This window comes from Myotis lucifugus, unplaced genomic scaffold (assembly GCF_000147115.1).
Source record: "Myotis lucifugus unplaced genomic scaffold, Myoluc2.0 scaffold_222, whole genome shotgun sequence".
NCBI lineage: Eukaryota > Metazoa > Chordata > Mammalia > Chiroptera > Vespertilionidae > Myotis > Myotis lucifugus.
This window is the reverse complement of record NW_005871270.1, coordinates 1,871,922-1,889,972: the sequence shown is the minus strand read 5'-3', so window position 1 is coordinate 1,889,972 and position 18,051 is coordinate 1,871,922. Positions and strand designations below refer to the sequence as shown.

Genomic DNA, 18,051 nt, shown 5'->3' with positions numbered 1-18,051 from the left:
CCTTTATATGCAATGATGTTTTACTTTGAATTTATATTAGTTCACACAAACACTCCATCCATGCTTTTGTTCCCGGCCTCCCGGTCCAGTTTAAGGAACCCATTGTGGCCCTCGAGTCAAAAAAGTTTGCCCACCCCTGATATAGGGTCTTACTTTTAAAGTAATTTTTTTTCTTTTTGCTGCAAAAAGCTTTATTGTTTCCATTTGGTTCAATGCATGGGAGAGGGCTTCAGGTGGTGAAAAGAAGGGCTAGTAGTTTTGGGGGGAGGCTCAGGCAAAAGCCAGACACCAGGGGAATGCAGAGGGGCCCCTCAAAGGCTTCTGGGCTCCAAAGGCTCCTAGTCATGCTTGAGGGTAAGCCTTTCGAAGAGATACTTGCCCAGCTCAGCCTGGGGCCAGCCTGCGGATGTTAGTCAGTTGTTGCCCATCTTCTTGATGAGTTTCACCTCCTCACCCCGGAAGTGGTTGTCCAGGAAGTCACAGAGCTGAGGGTCTGTGCGGGTAGAACCCAGGACTTGTAGCTCCAAACGGGCCTGGTTTAAGTTCTCCCAAGGCCATGGTGGCTTCCATGGCATCCTGAGTTTTGCCCCATTCGTCTTGGGAAGGCTTCAGCATGTCCTGGAAGAGAATGCTGCCACCGCACTGGTTTTGCATCTTTAAGAGACACTCGGAGCCCTCTCGCTTCTTCTCCGACAACTCCCTGAAGAAGTGGCCCATGCCCTCCAGAGGCACATCGTCGTCGCAATCGAAATAGAAGCCCAGGGACAGGTAGGTGTAGGAGGCCCACAGATGCAGGTTGGCCAGGCAGTTGACGGCAGCCTCCACCTGGGTGGAATTGTTCTGATGAATTTGGGAGCTCATGGTTGTTTGGCAATAGGGAGTTAAGGTAGAAAAACAAACAAACTTGTGTTGGCTGGTCACAGAGGTGGTTCCGAAGGTAGTGACTGGAAAAGACGGTGGAGGGTGGTTGGAGGCTGAAAGAAGGAGCATCCCTGGGTCTGTTCCATCCAAATACTGTTGAAGCAAGAGACAGATCCACGACCACTGAGGGCACTGTAAAGTAACTTTCTATTCCATGCTTCTATGCCTGGATCTATTTTGTTCATCAGTTTATTTTGTTCATTAGAATCCACATATGAGTGAGATTATGTGATACTTGTCTTTCCCTGACAGGCTTACTTCACTTAGCATAATACTCTCCAGGTCCCTCCATGCTGTCTTAAAGGGCACGAGATCCTTCTTTTTTACAGTATTCCATGATATAAATGTACCACAGCACTTTTATCCATTCATCTACTGATGGGCACTTGGGCTATTTCCAGATCGTAGCTATTGTAAATAGCACTGCTATGAACATAGGGGTGCATATATTCTTTCTTAGAACAGACTGACGAATCTTAGAGGGAAGGAGGATGGGAAGAGATTAACCAAAGAACTTACATGCATAACCTGGGGGGTGAAGTCAATGGAGGAAAAAGGGGAACTCTGTAATACTTGCAATAATAAAGATAAATTTTTAAAAAATAAGGTAACTTTCTAAAGATAAATCACTATGAAATACTTTCTGACGACATAGGATATCTTATGAGCACCCAGACCATGCTTGGTGTGAAGAAGACACACAGGAAATGTTTGTTGACCTGAAGGAAAGTCATTACCATGTGGATGTTTAGTGAGGTAGATCAAGGGCCCTACCTTTACTAAAGTTCACGCTCAGCTCTATACTTTGCCTCGCACAGAGACCTAGAGTCCTCCCTTAGCCGTTAAACTAAGCCACATTGCACCAGGGATTCTTGGCACGATTTCTTGGCAAAGTTTTCGATGGGAGGTGCATTGCTCAGGCTTGGCTTTCATGAGGGAGGGTAGGCGTGCAGTGCCAAGACTATTGAAGAAGGAAAAAAAGAGACGCACACTGTTGTTGCAGCCCGGCACACGTAGGCATACTGAAAACAGTTCCTTCCAGCCACTGCCTCCGTGCTCTGCCATTCCTCTTGTGGTTTTCCTTCCCCGGCCTCTTTATCGTCATCATCTCTCTACATCCACAGCATTTCCTGAGCTCCTGTGTGTAGAGAGCCGTGCTCAGTGCTGTTGCAGGGGCATCAGAGAAGTAGGAGATGAGACTTCCTCTTCTTGAGGGCCTTATGGTTAAGGTGAGTAGTTAAGATATATATATATATATATGAAAAAGCAATGATAATATATTAAAAAAAACAGACAATCAGGGATATATTTTAAAAAAAAACAGACGATCAGGGCTCTGGGATTTCAGGAGAAGGAGTAGTCCCCCAAGGCTGGGTTCTTAGAATGTGATCTAAGGACCATCTGCTTCCGGATCACTTGTGGTAGTGGTGGAGGAGGGTTAGGGTGGAGAATGCTATTTATAATTTAGATTCTCAGGGCCCACACCAGATCTCAGGGAATGTGGCCTGGAAAACTGTAGGTGTAGTAAGCAGGGGATTCTTATGCTCCTTAAAGTTTATGAATTACTCACCTTGGGTGGAGTGAGAGTTTCAAAGACAAGCTTCCAGAGAGGAGTACAGCCTTAGAGGAAGGGGAGTTAGGACTAGACCAGTGGTCGGCAAACTCATTAGTCAACAGAGCCAAATATCAACAGTACAACAATTGAAATTTCTTTTGAGAGCCAAATTTTTTAAACTTAAACTATATAGGTAGGTACATTGTTATTAACTTATTTAGGGTACTCCTAAGCTGGCCTTTGCTAAAAACGTCCTCAATCTGATTGAGGTACGTTCACTGAGGTCGACCCCTTCCAACTCTCCCATCCACACTCGTCTTGTATACTTGGCACCTAAAAAAAGTTTCATTTTATAATAATAAAGCCATCAACACAAAATAATTACAATTCTTAAATTGATGACAAAAATACCTGTAGGATTTGCAGCTGGTTGGAAAAATACAGGTAACTTTATGCTTCGAGTAGGTACTTTTGTCACCCGCGCGCGATTTGCGGACGCGACTAGCACTAACCACTGCACAATGAGACTGCTGACTGGCTCACTCAACTCGTGCATGCATCGCGCGCCTCCCCCGCCCCCCCATGCTGCGTATCCCGTGGCCCGCCTGCGCCCTGTCTCCCCTCACCCGACCCGACCGACACCCCCCACTTCCAAACCACTTCTTCAAAATAGACTTGCCCAGGCCGAAAACCGACTTCTGCGCATGGGCCACGAAGTTTCCATCGCAATGTACGTGCGTGCCCGCATGTGGTATTTTGTGGAAGAGCCACACTCAAGGGGCCAAAGAGCTGCATGTGGCTTGCGAGCCGCAGTTTGCCGACCACTGGACTAGACAATTAGAGAGGAAAAGTCTGGGATTCCATCGAGGAGCCCAGGAATGATCGAATAAAAGACACAGGGTATGCTCATGACAGAGCCTTTCTTCTCCAGCCTCCCTTCAGCAGTTGGATCTGTCCAGCTGCCTCTAGTTCCCCCCTTTGCCTTTGCTCCTCCTCGGGTTCTTTCCATTTTCCTCCCTGATTGCTGATCAGCTGGCTGTATATGCGCAGACAGCCCCTTTCTTGGTGCAATATTGTAATTATGAGACAGCCCAGCGGAGGGGTTCACAGTGCTTAGCCAGATGTGAGGGAGGCCAGTCATGCTTTGGTGCTCCTTGGGGCTCCAGCCAGCTTGTCTTCTCACTGCTGTTATACTGCCCAGAAGGGGCTGGAGAGGGTTTTTGCCAGCTTATTCTCTCCTCTTCCCCAGCCCTTAAGCTTTCTTCTTATGCTAAAATGCTCATTTGTAAAGAAATAAGGGTTGGAGGATTAGAGGAATCGCTCAGTGGCAGTTACTCACCAACACCTGCAGATTGTCAATCTAATTGAAACTTTAACCCTTCTGGGGGCAGCTGCCAGAGGGTAGAAGTGAACCTGGTGCTAGGTTCAGGTGACTTCAGCCACCTGTATGCTAGTGGATGTTCTCGTCAATCTTGATAGTGGACTTGGGGGTGGTGTCCTTTTCCCAACACACTTTCCCCCTTTTAAACACTCATGACATTGTCTTGCATGAATTGCTGAATTGTCCCTCCTCCGTGGGCCCATGTCTGTTTCCTTGTACATACAATAATCTAGTGTTTCTCCTCATGTAGCACCTAGCTCAGAAATACTGGTGGGAATAAGTGAACCCAAACCACTGTTTTCTTGCCTGAGCTGTGCTGGCTCTCCCACTTTGACATAGTCTGAAGGACCACCCAGGGCTGGGCACCTCCGGGCATCTTTACAAGTGGGAAGCGATGACTAGAAATGGAGGCATTGAGAACAGTTCAGTGATAGGACAAGAGCACAGAGTCAGAAGCTCTGGCATGTCATGTACTAGCTATGTAACTCATATCTAAAATGGGAGCTAGCGACTAAGCCTTGCTCTACTTACAGGGCTGTTGAATCTGAAAAGATAACACAGACGTGTTTTGTCATGTAAAAGTAACCATATGAATGCCTCCCACCCCTCTGCACACACACACCACACAAAATCTTCCGTTCCTTCCAAGAACTTCTGTCTAAGTAGCATGGTCTTAGGAGACTAAAGTAGTTTATGAAATACCTGAGTATTCAACCTAGAGGGAGCCCTCTTACATGCTGTTCATCCTTGAAGTGGGCTCCAGAAGAGTCTGCATTCCCTGACACTGGCTGTAGCGTTATTCTCCTCCGTGGTCTGGGACGAAAGTTTTTTTAGGCTTCTGGTGAATGTAGATTGGCAGGCCACTTCCTATGCAGATCTGTGGCGTCGCAGCTGAAATGTTATTTTACCAGATTACCACTGAAAGTAATTTAGCCTCTGCCTTTCTTCTCAGCAAGGTTCAGGGCACCTTTATTTTTTAGTTTCCAGGGCCAGTGAATCTATTCCTACTTGGTGTACGGAAATGTTTTGGCTCAGAGGTGTAATGCCTCAGCCTAAAAAATGATAGGCAGAATCTAGATGAAGGTGGCTTTCTGCCTGACACCTTTCTTAGGCTGTGAGAATAGCCATGCTCACGAGCCAGTATGACAAGATGAAGAGGCCCGGGTCAGATTTGGAAGGATTTGGAAGGGCTTGCCCTCAGGAGAGAGCTTTAGAAGTCAGAGCTGAGCCAGGAGGACTGGAAAGAGCAAGCGTTTGAAGAAGGCTTTGCTTGTGCGGTAAACTTCACTGTGTGATTATTTAATAGACCATTAACAAGCAGATTCATTAACAAGATCTTAATTAACAAGTTCCAGGGTTATTCCTCCAACTTCCCAGGGGAACTGTTCTCCTCCTATTTAGTCCCAGAGACTTCCTATCCTTAAACTAACCATACCAGATGCATTTAAATTCAGTCTTTTTATTGCAAGTGAAATGACTGCAGGCAAAGGCAGGAACATAGCACTACTTCTAATAAGAATAGCTAACACCTTCCGAGCACTTTCTATGTGTCAGGCACTATTCTGAGTGCTTAACAGGTAATTATTTATTTAATCCTCATAAAGTCCCTACGAGATAGGTATTGTTATTATCTCCGTTTTACAGATGAGGAAACCGAGGCACTGAATGTTTAAGCAATGTGCCCATTGCCACGAAAGCAAGAAATAGCAGAGATGTGATTCAGACCCAGGCAATCTGGCTGCAGAGTCAAAGGGAAGGAGGAAAACCCCAGGAGAGGGAGGCCTATGGGGCAGATTCTCAAGGTAATAAGACTAAGACTAATACTTGTATCTGCTCATTGTGTGCCAGACACTGTTCTCAGCACTTCACATATGTGTGTAGGTTGTGTCCATCCTAGAAGAAATTGCGTAGTGCGGCAGCCCTTAGGCATGATCTGTTTTGGCCCACTCACAAGCCTTCCTCACCTGCACTGTGAGTGCCTTGAGGTGGGACTGTATCTTATTCATCTCCATTCCCAGTGCCTAATGGATTGCCTACAACTTACTAGTTACGATCTCAACAAGTTTGTCAAACATAGCCCTTGATGGGAGGGGGAAGATGGTTTAGCATCTGCTATCTCCTAATGCCCCATGTGGTACAGGGCCTGTCTGACACAGTCAGCACTTTACGATGTGGCAGTTCAAGAAGAGCTAAGTCTGTGAGACGCGCCAGATGCATCTGGACCTTCTGTGCCTCAGTTTCCTCAGGGTCAACTGGGACCAGCACTAGTACCAGTCTCAGGATTATAGGATTAAACAAGTTAACATGAAATACAAGTGAAGTCCTAAGAACAGTGCCTGGCACAAAGTGAGCCTTTAATAAATGTGAGCAGTGATCACTATTATTAGGGCTTAGGCACAGATTTGAAGTCTCCTGAACCAGGATCTGACCCCCTGCCTTAACCCTCGATAACATTACAGGGACAACAGCTCTGGGGGGTCCTGGTCTCTGATGGGGTTTGTGCAGTGTGAGACAGGTCTTCCTATAGCCCCTCACCTCCCCCCCTCAATTTTACCAATTGAGGTTAAAAAGATGGTATGTACAATGTTGTCTGTTCTTGGCTCCAGTTAAATAGGGGCTAGAGCAAAAATGACTAGAGCTCACCTGATGATCCCCTTTTTTAACTACCCTAAAAGAAAGAGGGTGGAAATAACCAGAATTCTACACTGACCTCTTAACAGTGAGCCATCTGTTAAGGACAGTGAGCCATCAGGACTTTATTTTAGCATGCAGGGCTTGCTTTGCCCCTTTCTTTGCCTTGTCCTTGCCAGCTACTGAGATAGCAAGCCTGTGGGCCATTTACTTTGCCAACTTTATTAGGGCGAGGATAAGGAAGTAGCAGAATGTTTAGAATCATTGAGACATTTGAGTAGGGAGAAACTATTGCGGGTTGCTTTATTTTGCATGTTTTCTAATTACTTACATAAACAGTGTGTTTTCCCTTTATCCTAAGGGAGAAAAGATTACTTTTTCCCATCCAGATTCTTGTACATTCTACAGATACCCTTCTTTTCCATCTCAACTTGAAGACCTACTAGAGCAGCTGTTCTCACAGCTGGCTACTTTTGCTCCCACTCCAGTGTCCACCCCCTGCTGCATCATCTAGTTAAAGATAGATGCTCATAAACCCCCAAACTGGCCTCCCTCTTCACAATTTAGCATTCTTGTATTTTTTCTAAGTAGCTTGGCCATAATATCACTTTCTTTAGCAGCATTCTAACTTCTAAGAAGCTTAATAGGCAAGGAGATTGTGGGGTCTTTGACTTTCTCTGAGCCTCAGCCCTAAGTGGTTTATTCTATTAAGCTGATTCTTGGTGGTGGATAGAGCTTTGCTGGATAAGAAGTTGGGGGCAGGGGTGGGGCGTTGCATGTAGAGGAATAGGATACTTTCACTCCCTCTGCCACTCTGCCCCACCCTCCAACCCATTCCTGCCCTGTGATTCTGTTTTTAGAGCTCTGGAATGAAGGGAGTGGTGATGGAGCTAAAGTAAAGAACTTTCCTTAGAGGACTTAAGAAGTTGACTTTTTTCCTAAGCTGTGATTTTCCTCCTCACCTCTACTCTTCCTCCCCATTTCTTGCTGCTTTTCAATCAGCCATTTTTGGATTTTTCCTTTTTTTTTTCTTCCACCCCTCCTTGATTCAAAGGTAGGAAATCCAGGTGTGGAATGTAAAATATAAAATAACTGATTCAGTTCTAACACAGGGAATAAAACAGATTTCAATAATGCAGATTTTTCCTCAATTTTTCCCCCTCAGAGTTACACCAAGCTGAATTGACTTTTTTCTGATATTTTGACCCAGATTAAAGATTTTCAGGTTTCCCTATTAACATTCCTTCTTGGCTCAGGAGGGCCAGAGGTTGGGAGAGCAGGGGAAGAGTATTGTTTTTGAATCATGTTGAGCCGCAGAGAAACTATAAGGGAGATTTGTGAGCAGGAAAAATGAGGTGGTTGAAGAAGTGAGGGAAAGGAATCAGGAGTATAGTGTAGAAAAAAAGTATAGGACAGTCTTCACAGAGGAGGCAGGAAGAAAACCAAAAGGGACTAGAAAGCGTAGGAAGAAAAGAGCCCTGGTTGGGTGGCTCAGGTGGTTGGAGCCTCGTCCTGTCCACCAAAAAGTTTCGGATTCAATTCATATATCTAGGTTGTAGGTTCAATCCCCAGTCTGGTTCTTATAGGAGGCAACAGATCTCTCCCTCAATAAAACATATATTCAGGTGAGGATTTTTTTAAAAAGGAACCCTGCCTGGTGTGCTCAGTGGTTAGAGCATGGGCCCTCATATCTAAGGGTTGAGGGTTCAATTTCTGGTCAAGGGCATATACCTGGGTTGCAAATTCCATCCCCGGCCCCAGTTGGGACACATGATCAGTGTGTCTCTCTCACATCCATGTTTCTCTTTCTCTCTCTTTAGCTTGCCCTCCCTCCCTCCTTTCCACTCTGTTAAAAAAATTCAATGGAAAAAAATATTCTCGGGTGAAGATTAACAGAACAAAGCAAAAATGAAGGAAAGAAAACAAAGATGGAGGCAGGACGATGACAGAAAATTTGAAGCATTTTAAGGAATTATGAATAATTTGTTTGATAACATATTAATTGTTGATAAAGGTGTAGGGAAACGGGGCCTGTACACATAGTTGGTAGGAGTGTAAAGTGGTATAGTCTCTTTGGAGGGCAATTTGTCAATATCTATCCATGAAAATTTTAAATTCAAATATCCTTTGATAGGATGCAGCTATAGGAACTTATCCTATATATATTTGGTCAAGGACATAAAGATGTTTGTACTTGATAGTATTGTTTGTATAATAACTTGAAAAACACAGAAGCAACGCAGTGTGCATTGATAGATAATTGGAAAAATAAATTATGATACATATAAAATAGAATACTAACCAATAGTTTTTAAAAATGAGTTAGGGCCATATCACTAAGTGGTTCCATTTCTTCTAATTGGTCAGGTCGAATAAGATGTATAATCACAGTTGCTGGAAAAATGTCTGATTTTTGTTGATTACAAATTAATTTTCTGAATTAATTTGTAAAAAGGTTGACTGATGGTTATTTCAAGTTTACCCTCTAAGAAGTACAGACTGGCCCTGGTCTGAGAGCTATATAGTGAAAGGAGTTTAAAAATGAAAAGAGACTTAAAGGTAGTCAAACGCTTGCTGTTTTCTCCAAGAGAGCAAGATAGGGTGCAGAGAGCAGATGTGAGGGGTCAGTGGAATCCCATTTTACCAGCTCAGTTTGTAGCTGTTCCTGTGAGATATTTTTCTTCAAGTTAGCACTACAGCCAAGTGGGAACAGGCCAGACACGTCATCCCTGGCCATCTCCTAAATCGGGTCTCTTCCCTCCCTGTGTACTGTCAGAGCTTTTGGTGGCCATTTGTTGAGATCCTTGCAAGATTAGGGTCTAGAGAACACCATTGGCTCAGTATGATTTGTGCCCATTTGTCTATCTGCCTCTGGTAGTAATAAGTGGTTAAGACCAAGTGTCAGTTCTGTAATCCTTGCATGAATTTACATGCCAGCCAGAGAAAGGCAGACTTGGTTTTACCTCCCCAGATAGTAGAGGGAGGTCTCTGGGCCCTGCTTTCAGTTGGCTCTGCACCCAATTCAGAGGAGGGTCCTCTCTAGTATGGAATTTCCCTCCTGTGACTTCTGGGACGTTATATTCCCATTGTTCTGCTCCTACTCTTCCACCTGTTTTTGTTCCCATCACACCCTGTGTTTCCCCATATTGCAGAACCTACAATTCATATATATATATATTTTAGAGGTCTTAAGCTTTCTTTTATATTCTTTTATTTTTTTATTGATTTCAGAGAGGAAGGGAGAGGGATGGAGAGATAGAAACATCAATGATGAGAGAAAATCATTGATGAGCTGCCTCCTGTACACCCCTCACCGGGGACCCAGCCCACAACCTGGGCATGTGCCCTTGACTGGAATCGAACCTTCGACCTTTCAGTCTGTAGGCTGATGCTCTATCCACTGAGCCAAACCAGCTAGAGCCCTTATAATTCTTTGTATTGTGATAGAGAATAAAGTATGACTTTGTGAGGGGAGCGGGGAGCTATGTTAGCCTGTAGAGGAATTTTAAAACAATCAACTAAAAGTGGGTCTGCTTTTTAATACCATCATGTGCTGGTAATTTTAAACAATGTCAGTTATAAAATATTTCTCCCCAAATATATCTTTTGTTGGTCTAAGTTCTAAAAAATTGCTGTGGTTACTTTTGAGTTTTAATAATACATATGTAAGTTTCAAATTAGCACATTTTTTATTCTTTAACAAACATGGTATTCTATAAAGAAGAATTGGGAGAACTTCCAGTTATACTGTGGGCTCTGACATCTGCAGACTCCGTTTGCTTCAAGAATAAGTGCCAAATAGTTCAGAAGCAGTTGAGCTCACTTAGGGCATAGTTGCTGTCTCCAACTCCTGTAAAACTGCACATTTCTGCATGTAAATGGCAGATTCAGAATGCACAATGATTGTAAAGAGGAAGAAACATAAATTGAGTTATTTCTATTCAGCCATTCTTTGTGACCACTGGAGTTCTTATTTATGTTTAAATTTTGAAACACTGAAACAAACTGAACTGCGGGGTGTGACATGTTTGTTTGGCATGTACAACAATTTTAGTTCATCTAGTAGTTTGCTAAATTTGAATATCTTTAAAAAGAAAACATTCTTTTAAAATTGTTCATTGCTTGTGTTAAAGCTAAAGAATTAATCAAGAAAATAATTATTATGACTAATTGATAACATGATTATTTATTTGTCATAAAAATTGATCCACTCTGTCGGCTATGCCCAGTACGCCCTTGAAGGTGATGTTTGAATTGAATTATGAATGATGAGCAGGTGATAACCACACAAGGGCTTGAGAGAAGGGCGTCTTGGTGCATTGGAGCTGCAGAGAGATCTGAGGACTGAGATGGAGTGGACTTAGGGAATGTGGCAATGGGTACACTGGGAAGGGGCCGGATAGTCACAGAGAGTTTGGGTAGTATTCTAGGTGCCACAGGAAGCCGTAGAATGTTTTAAACAGGAATTCGTACCATGTTGTGATTTACCATTTAAAAAGATTACTCAGGCTACTATGTGAATAACAGGTTGAAGTAGGGTAAGCGTTAGTAAAAGAAGACTATTGTAAAAAGGCCACTGCAGGGGCCATAGTGAGAGAAGGGGAAGGAAGAGTGTCTTAGACTTTTTGAAATATCTGTAATGCCTTTCCCATAGTGGGTACTCAATAAATATGAAATAAATAAGTGTATAAAACACTAAATGCCTAAAACAAAAACCCACACACAAAAATTCAAAACTGCAACAGAGCAGGTGCTGAACAACATGATGGTGAGCCAAGAACACTGACTATGGAGTTCAACAGATTGGGCTTTCGTTGAAGTTCTCGCACCTAGTAACTGTGCTGCTTTGAGGCATGTAATTTAAGCTCTTTGAACTCCAGTTTCCTTGTCTGCAAAATGGAAATGAACTGACTCGCCCTTTTGTTTTATTGGACAAATTAAATGAGAGAATGTATTTGTAGCATGGTGCCTGATCCACAGTAGCTGCTCAATAAATGGAGAGTATTTTGGTAGCAGAACATGAGATAGTGGTCAGTGAAGCTTTGAGGTGGTGACAGCCATGGGGAGCAGGGAACCTGGTGTTCCTGGGTTATCAGGAACACTTTGGACTGGAGATTCTGTCTCCTGAATCTAAACTTTTGTTGACCTTTGAGTAACTGGATTTTTGAATCTAAAGAGGAAAAAATAGAAGAGAGTTTTGGGAAGAGAAAGTTAGGGTTAGAGTATTCTCTCTCAGCTCAGGTCTTCCCCCGGATTTTAGGACGAGTCAGGTCTCGTGTTCCTTCATTTCCAGTTTGAACAGTGAAGACCTTAGGTGTGTGCTTCCTTCACACACATAGGAGCTACTCCTCGAAGCAAGTTTTTAGTTTTCTCTGCCAAAGCTCCCTGGAGCATAGGGAGTACTAGTCTTGTACCTAGTTAAATGCCTCGATTAAGGATGCAATCATTGCTGCTTCGCTCTGTAAATCATTTGACCCTCACCTAGAGCAGTGCAGCCCTCTGTGACCCAGCATTGACCATTCTGAATCCGTGAGTGTGGAGCTAGAGACAACTTTTATGCTTCGTGTGGAAGATAGCTACTTCTTGCGGGGGGTGGGGGGGGGTGATAGATTTTTAAGGTTTTCTTGCCAAGATATGTGTGTGTGTGAGAGTGAAAGAGTGCAGAATAAAAAGAAAGAAGGAAAATGGCCCAACAGTGTACAGAAACTGTTAGCACAAAGGCCCAGGGAGGGACTTGCAGGGGGAAGACAAGGAAGTGATTTTGCCCAGTTTAAATCCCACTTGAACTGTGTGGTTTCTGAGTCCTGAACCTTTTGAGGTTCAAGTTGAGTGCACTCTTGACAAAACGTGATTTTCTGGTTCACATCAAAAAGGCTTTTAAAAACTTCGAAGTCTTTTCCATGGGACATCAAACAGTCCTCAACAAAGCGGGGTGCTGATGAGATGCGTGCAAATGAACAGATTAAATTCTCCTGTGAGGATTAGATTCTCCTTGAGAAGCATGTGAAGTTGGGAACACGGGAGACACGGCCATGCCCAAACATACGCCCACACGGGGACGCAGAGTGCCCTTGTGCCTGTTTACCCACTTCCCTCCTGGGCCAGAGGTTGACCTTATTTGTTATAAGGTTCACACAGGAGTACCCAGGGAATTAGAAACGGAAAACAAACTCTTCTGTATTCTCTATCTTGCCTAAGGCAACACTTATGTTCCCCAATAAAAGGTGTAAATTAACTTAGAAAAGATAGGTCATTCCTTTGAAAAATCGTCAGTTGTCTTGGTGGCTTAGAGCAGAATTTTGCTTATTGAACCAGCCTCAATCTTTAGAGAAAGAAGAACTTAAACGTCTGTTACCTTATGGTAAATAGACTAGCAGGCTTTGATTTTGGTGTAGCAAACCAACCAGTGCAGTAGAATTTCTGTTACCGAGAGCAGCTAAAGCTGAAGTCGACTGCGTAGACACAGCTGTCTGTGAAACAGTTTCTGACCTGAGCAGCTGAAATATTAATGATTACTTTAAGGTGGAGCAATTCTGACTGAGGCCACTCTCCTGAAGGAACCATAATTAGCAATTAAAATATATTTTAAAAAACTGTTCCAACCAGCAGCTTGTAAATAAATAATTGTCACTGCTGATTGAACTTGTTTTATTTCCCTTTGTTTTTTCTTATCTTTTCCCTCCCTGCATAACTTACAACCCTGTAAATGCTCAGTAGCTGTTAATATGATTCTGTCAATACGTTTACCATGGTGACTTGGGCTGTATTTGGCTAGCATTTGAAGAAATCAGTCACTGGTTGGAGGGAGGAGAGACAAGCTGTCGATATCCAGGGAGAAATGCTAATAACCCTGGTGACAAATCGTCCTCTGGATTCTCCAAGGGTTAAGAAAAAGCACCTCTTAGACATGGGAGCTCAGGGCTGAGTGGCGATGACTTGTTAGGAAGCACAGACATTAGCTGTCGCAGGCCTGCAAGGTCCTTTTCGTCGTCTCACTTTGCACCTCTCAAAGCCACCGATGAGTTCGGGAGAAAACAGACATATATTTGGGTTTTGATTCCCCTGCTTTTTAACGGTGTGACCTTGAGCAGTTGCCTTCATTTTCTCATCTGTGAGTTAGAGATTGTCACATTTAGCCTCACAAGGGGATGGGAAAGGCTTTGCACAAAGACATTTTTCACTGTTTCTCAAACTCTTCTGGAAAAGTACACAAATGATAGGAGAAAATAAACTTCTGTCCCCAGCCTTGTAATGGTGTAGAGAAAGTATAACATATTTGGGCGTCTAGTATTTTCTTAAGTTTTTGTGAATTTTGCAATCTGGGTTTAATTTATCAAAATAACATTTGAATATGCTCATTATTAAGTAAAATTGGTGTCCTGATACCATCCATTAATTCAACACTTATTTATTGAATGCCTACTATGTGCCAAGCAATGAATAAGATAGGTAGGGCCCTGACTCCCAGTGAATTTACAGCTACATCAACCAGGAAAACCTGGTATTGGATATTTCTCAGGTTTCCTGTGACCATTAGAGGGGACATCAAATCCCACACCAGAGAATCCTGGGGAGGACCTTTCACTGGCTATCTGCCATGATTTTAAGTGGCAAGAGTGAGTTATACAGAGAGAACTATTAATATGTTGACACATATACTTCCAGATTCCTTTTTTTTAATTTAAAAAATATATTTTATTGATTTTTCACAGAGAGGAAGGGAGAAGGATAGAGAGTTAGAAACATCGATGAGAGAGAAACATCGATCAGCTGCCTCCTGCACACCTCCTACTGGGGATGTGCCCGCAACCAAGGTACATGCCCTTAGCCTGAATCGAACCTGGGACCTTTCAGTCTGCAGGCTGATGCTCTATCCACTGAGCCAAACCGGTTAGGGCCAGATTCCTTTTTATTGGGTAGATAGATAAGTTGACAAATATTTTTATATAAGTAGGGCCATATGAACATGTTAGCTTATGACTTTCTTTTTCACTCATTTATTTTAGGTAACGCTCCATGTCAATAAATATAGAGCCGTATCAGTCTTAATAAATACTTAGTATTCCATTGCAGGGATGCATCACATTTTATTTACCTAGTCTCTGATTGTTTGTTTTCAGCTTTCCAGTATTATAAACAACACTACAGAGAACATCTTTCTAAGTTCACCTTTGTCAAGTGTCTGATCATTTTCTTAGGATATATTCCTAAAAGAAAAATTGTTGAATAAACAGTACACATATTTAAATTTTAAGCAAATTAACAATTTCTTTATGCTCTTATCAACACAATATAATAAAACTTTTTAATTCTTGTCAATTTAATAGGCAAAAAATGGTATTTTGTTTATTTAAACTGCATTTCTGTAGTTCCTGGTGAAGTTAAGCATTTTAAAATGTTCATTGAGATTAGTTTATCTTCTTTTTCTAATTGCCTGTTCATGTCCTTTGTCCTTGGAATTTTCATCTTTCTCTTGTTGATTTTAAGAGCTCTTTTTATAAGAAGGATATTCATCCTTTGTTATCTATAGTATATGTTATACATTTTTTTCCCAGTTAATCATTTGTCTTGATATATTATGATGGTAGGGTTTTGTTGTTGTCGTTTATTTTGCATATGTAAATTTTTTATTTTTATTTATTTTTAAATTATATTTTTATTGATTTGAGAGAGAGAAGAAGGGAGAGAGAAGGGGTGGGGGGCAACATCAATTGGCTGCCTCCTGCACACCCCCTACTGGGGATGGAGCTGGCAATCCAGGCATGTGCCCTGACAGGGAATCAAACTGGTAGCCTCTTGGTGCGTGGGGTGATGCTCAACCAACTGAGCTACACCAGCCACGGTGTAAATTTTTCATTTTTAATGAGGTAGTTTATTACTCCTTTCCTTTTTAGTTTCCAACTTTTAGCCTATCCTTAGAAATGTATAAGGCCACTCCTAATCAATACCTAAAGCTATTTAAATATAGGGTTGGCCAAAAGTAGGTTTACAGTTATTTGTATAGAAGATAATACAATAATGAATAAATAATAATACAAGAATAAACTGTGTTTTGTGTAAGCACAATTGTAAACCTACTTTTGCCCCACCCTGTATGCAGTAGTTATCTCAAACATAGCCATCCCCAACTTGGAAAAAGTCGAAATCTTAAACTCCTATGGATATCCACTCAAAGGGAAGATAAGAGGCATTGAGATCTGAGAAAGGAAGTCCATAGGGCCCCACGATAACTGATGAAGTTTAGAACCAAGTGGAAAATACAGATAGTAATTAAAATAAAATGTGAAGAGAGATATAATAGGAGAGATGTAGAGGATACTATAAAAGATAACAAAGGGGAAACCTAACTGAATCCAAGGTCTTAGTGTTATCGGGGCATCCCTTTCCCCCCTGAATGCTGGGGTTGAGTCCTTATGATATTTCAAGAAAAAGAATTTTCTGAGACTTGCACAGGAGGATAAGTGATTTTTATTTGCATGGAATTACATCCCTGCATTTCCAAGGTTCCATTTCCCTAACTCATTCCTGGAAGAAATGTAGCTGGGGTTCCAGTAGAGCTAAAAGCAAAGCCAGTACCCAGAGTTTCTGTTCCATGTTGTAGCTGGGTTCAACATCAGGCTAGTTGCAGTCCATTCATTCATTGTGTGTGGGGTTCACATGGCCATGGACCATATGGACAAATGGAGGGGAGCCAAGAGAGTAAGCCCCCTGCACCAAGAGTCCTGAGAGAGCTGAGGAACCAAGAGCACAAGAGCTTCAACATCTTTATTTAGGGGATTAAATATCCCAAATGTCATGCCCTTGCAGTGGCCACACCCATTTTGGCCAATGACCTGTTCCCAGGTGTGACTGACAGACAAGTACCTTTCCAACGTCACCCCAACTTTACTGGGCATGCATCTATCTTACCTTTCATGGCTTCCTGGGGAGTGTAAAGTTGTAGCTTCCTGGTGAAGTTGTCCAAATGACATGCCTATAATATTTGGCCTTCCCTTTCCTCCTTTTCTGTTATGAATAACTAGGTTAATTACAACAGTATCATTAGGATATGCATTCTAGAAGAATAGATTTTCAAGTTGAGAGCTTAAGACTGAGGAGAAGTTAGCTAAAGTGAAGAGTGGGGAAATTCATTTTCCTGTAGGGCAGTGGTTCTCAACCTGTGGGTCGCGACCCCTATGGGTTGCCTAAGACCATCGGAAAACACATATATAATTACATATTGTTTTTGTGATTAATAACTATGCTTTAATTATGTTCAGTTTGTAACAATGAAATTGGGGGTCACCACAACATGAGGAACTGTATTAAAGGGTCGCAGCATTAGGAAGGTTGAGAACCACTGCTGCAGGGCAATGGCACATGCAAAGACCGACAGTCTAAAACTGTAACTTACGGTAGCCACTAGCCATAGGGAGCTATTTAAATTCAAGTTAATTAAAATTAAATAAGATTAAAATGTTATTTCCTCAGTTCCACTAGCTACAACTCAAATACGAACTTCCCCACATGTGACAGTGGCTATTATAGTGGAGCTCAGGCATAGAACTTTTTTATTATGGCAGAAAGTTCTATTGGTCAGTGCTATGGAGAAAGAGCTTGATGTATTCAGGAAACTGAAAAGGGTTCACTCTAGCAGGTACATACTGTGCAAAGGAGAGGAGTGGGGAAAGATGAAGAGGATATAGCAAAGAGGGACCCTGGTATTAGGGCTGATACTCCTAGCCTATTATAGAGGAAGTGGAAGGGAAGCAGGGAAATTTAAGTTTTATTATACAACAACCCTACAGGTAGATATTATCTCCATTTACATACAAGGCAGCTGAGACTTTGAGAACTTAACACATTTGACCAACACATAGCTAGTTAGTGACAGAGCTGGGATTCAAAGCCAGACCTGTCTGATGCCAAAAACCTGTTCTCTTTCCCGGCATCACTTCAGTAGACTACAGAAAGCTCTACTGAGTGATCTCTTAGATCAGGATGGAAGGGATTCTGACTTAGACTCCTTCTCAACTTGGTACTTCTGTGTTGAGGGAGTTTTAATCATGGGTGAGCTTGGGACCCAGCCTGGAAGGGCAAGAGAGAGCTTAGAGGCAGAACTTTCTCTGGAGCCTTAGGCTTCCTGTTTCCTGAGTCTCAAAGAGAACACCTTCAGCTGCCCTAGAGACCTTACTTAGTCAAATTCAAGGGAGAGCTCTGCTGAGCCACTGACCCTCAGAACTAGGACTGCATTGCCAAGAAGAGCAGCCGGCTTGAAGAACCCCATCCGAAACCTGTCAGGGGCATTCGTGGTTATCAGAATATATGACTTGATTCATCCCCTGACCTAGAACCTATTGTGGTGGCCACTTTCAAGGTATTATCTTTGGAAAGAAAGATTGCCGATGCCCAATTAAAGATGGAAGTCCTTGCTTTAGTGCCATCTCCTCTTGTCCAACAGTTGAGAGAAGAGTGCATTAGGCCATGCTGGCCTCAGCCCTAAGCAGCTGTAGAAAGTGAGGCTTTTAATTTGGTGTCACAGCTCCAGGCATTTTCTGAACCAGGGAAAGTCATGCCTGGTAGG

General features: G+C 42.6%; 1 pseudogene; it reads right to left on the bottom strand.

Annotated features, from left to right (window-relative positions):
• Positions 1-338: 338 nt before the first annotated feature.
• Positions 339-861, bottom strand: LOC111827800 (annotated as a pseudogene).
• Between the last annotated feature and the right edge of the window lie 17,190 nt (positions 862-18,051).